The sequence below is a fragment of the Agelaius tricolor genome, unplaced genomic scaffold (assembly GCF_023055355.1).
Source record: "Agelaius tricolor isolate 1412-34295 unplaced genomic scaffold, bAgeTri1.0.p SCAF_39, whole genome shotgun sequence".
In the NCBI taxonomy this organism is placed as follows: domain Eukaryota; kingdom Metazoa; phylum Chordata; class Aves; order Passeriformes; family Icteridae; genus Agelaius; species Agelaius tricolor.
Genome location: NW_027269299.1, coordinates 555,001 through 558,309, shown reverse-complemented (window position 1 = coordinate 558,309; position 3,309 = coordinate 555,001).

The window sequence follows — 3,309 nt, the reverse complement described above, 5'->3', positions numbered from 1 at the left end:
AGGTCCTGTTGTCATTGCAAGCTGCTGTTAGAGGTGGGCTGGGAGTCCTGATCTGCACTCAGCCAACACAAATAAGCTCTGCTGAAGCTGCCTAAGTGTAGCTGCCATTGCTGAAACAATGGGGGGAAGGCTGGGGACACAAAGGCACAGCACTGCCATGTGCCATTCTCCTGCTGAAGGAGCCACCTCTTGCTTTGGTGTGGTCACCATCAAATGCTCGGGGTCACAGGATTCCCTCCAGAGTGGCAGCGTTGGCCTTGGAAGGCCGAGGACCTGCAGGAATTACTTCAGCTTCAACAAAACAAATTGCCTTTATGCTTTGGGCTGGAACAATGTGTTGGAGCCTGAGGGGGTGTTAGATTTTGCAGGCTGCCAGATGTACAGGGGACTGGCCCTGGGCAGAGGGGAATGGATGTGCTTTATCTGGATCAGTGCCTTCTTGGGGGTGTGTTTGAAGCTGCTTTTCTGGCAGGACTGGCTCAGTAGAAAGCACAGTCCCAATGGGTAGGTGACTGAGGTGGGCTGTTGTTATGAATGAGGTCCCCATAGGTCTAATTTAAGAAACCAACATTAGAATTGAGCAGCAATTTGAATTGAGCAGCAATTTTATATGAAATCATGCAATCAAATATAATCAAGCAGATACAAAATAATTAGGCAGTGGTTTGGATAAAGCATAAGCAAAACCAGTCAGGATACAGGGGGGTTTTCTCACCCTGCCTCCCATTCAAAAGATAAAGAATCTAATCACAACTTCTAGACTGGATGCTAATACATCTTCATCAATAATTTTCTGTCAATCTCCTCCTATTTTTGATTCTTGAAATCTATGTCACTGTACTGCACAGGGCATGCTCTGCTTGTTTCTATGGGGTCTTTTGGTTTTGGTGGTCTCTTCTCACGAAGGCTTCTCCTCATCATCACTGTCCTTTGAACAACCCCACAAGCTGCACATGCACCCCAAGTCTTGTGTTATAGAAGCCAGCATTATATTCCAAAAAGAAGCCTTATGATTTCATCGATACCTGGAATCATCCCAATTTTGTCCATTTCAAGGCTGATTCTTTAATTATCCTGAGGCCTATTGCCTTTTGGGATGTTACTTATCTCAAACTACATCCTGCATCCTGTTTTCTCATGAACATCTGAAAACATCTGTTTTGTCACACTAATTCCATATCCTTTTCCTCTCTTACTTTTTAACAAATATTTTCTAAAATATTTAAAATATAGCTACAAGTGTCAGCACAAATCAGATTGATCTATCACACTGTTGAGGCAGAAATTGGCAGCAAGAGCCATGTAACACACTGGTTAAGGATTGCCCAGACAAAGCAGGGGAGAGTTTTCTCCAAGCCATGCCTCTGCTCCAGAATCATTTGCTGTTGTTTTGGGCCCATGGGTCTGCATTGGCGGCAGCGGTGGTCCCCGGCCCGCCTTGTTGAAGCTGTCCCCCCTTCCTCGGCCTTAAGCTGGGGACCCGCGTTTTGGCGGGCAGAATTTTTTGGCCCAGTTTTTTTCTTTTTTTTTACGGGCCCAGCACCCGATGGAGAGCCCCCCAGACTGGTCTCCTGGGCGAGGCGGCGGTGCCTCGCCTACCTCGGTCATGGCCGGATCGACTGAGCCGCTTATGCCGCGCGGGGCCGGGTTTGCCGTGCCAGGTCCGTTGCTTTTTGTTGAGGCGGGCAGAGTTGGGGGGGCGCCCACCAGGCCTCCGCGGGCCTTTTTATTTTTCTCTCGCGGCCCTAAGCCGCGGCACCGAGAATCGTTGCGACGAAGGCGTGAGCGGGATGCCGGTGGGTCCGTTGTGGGGAGGGAGTGAGGCGCGTACCTCGGCCCCCCCCGGGCCCCTGGCCCCGCAGCCCCCGTGGCTAGCACGGGTCGTTGTGAACACGCCTATGTGTGCCTTTTTTGTCGTGCCGTCTCCCGGCTTTTTTTTCCGGAAGGGAAAGCCAACCGCCGTGAGGCCGGGTGAAAGCCAGTGGCCCGTGGCGCCAGGTCGGTGGCACTTTTTCTGGCACGCTCGGCCGGGTTCCCCAGGCTGGAAGGGGGGGGGGGGGGGCCGCCGAGTCCCCCCCCAGCCCAGCGGGGGCCGGTCCAGTCCCACCGTTGCCTAGCCAAAAGGGGAGCCATTGTTGGCCATGGCCGGGCGGCGGCACCTCCCGCGCTCCTCTGCTGCCACGAGCAATCCGATCCGCAGGTGGGCTGGGCGGCCGTCGCCGTTGTCCCAGGACCGTGGCCATGGGGCCCTTGTTGCCGTTGGCGCGGCTTCTTCCCGGAGCCGCGCCTGATCGATGTGGCTTTTCGGGTGTCGTCAGAGAGGGCGTCAGAGAGGGCCCCCAGCGGGCCGGCTCTCCTTCCAAGGCTTCTCTGTCATGGGAAAGCCATGGCGGGGGGGGTCTGGTGCTCGGGCAGGGCGGTCTCCTTTCCAATTCGCTTCCCGTCGCAGGCAAGGTGTCGCCCCTCCCGCTGGCCTGGGGAAGGGTGTCTTTACCGTCCCGAGCTGTGTGATGGCCTCATGGCCCCGCGAGCCTTCAGGTGTCCTTAAAAAACCACACGAGGTGCCGGTGCCGGCCCCGGTCTGGGTAGCGCCCGTGTGGGTGCCTGCCGCGAGCAGCGTCGGGCGACAGTGTGGCTGGAGCTGAGGCACGAGAAGGGAGAGAGGCGAGAGAGAAAAGAGACAGGGCGAAAGTGCCCAAACCCGATGCGGAATGGACGCGGGGGACAGAGCCGAGTCTCGAACCGGGGCGCGGGCCCCGGGAAAATGCGAGAGAGAGAGAGAGACGAAACCTCGCGCTCCATCCAACTGGCGAAAAGCTGCGCAGCGGTCCCAGCTCCTTGCCCGCGGTGTCGCGGGAAGGGCCAGCTGTTGGGGTCGGCCGTCGCTGAGGGGTGTCCCTCGCGCGTGGTGCCATTCCCCATTCCAGGCGATGCCAGGCCACAATGTGGCCGGCCGCCGTCCCTGCAGCTGGTGCCCGTCACTGCCATGCCGCTGCCCGCCGCCGTGTCTTCGCCTGCGATGCCGCTCCCACGGGTCAGAGCAGCAAAAGAAGCCCTGAGGGTCGGGGTTTGGCGCAGGGCGGGTTCGCCGGCGGGCCGGGACGTCCAGGCGCTCCGTCCAGGCGCTCGCATGCCGTGGCGCGGCGCCACCGTGGGTGGCAGCTACCTGGTTGATCCTTCCAGTAGCATATGCTTGTCTCAAAGCTTAAGCCATGCATGTCTAAGTACACATAGGCGGTATAGTGAAACTGCGAATGGCTCATTAAATCAGTTATGGTTCCTTTGGTCGCTCCTCTCCCGCTCCTTGGA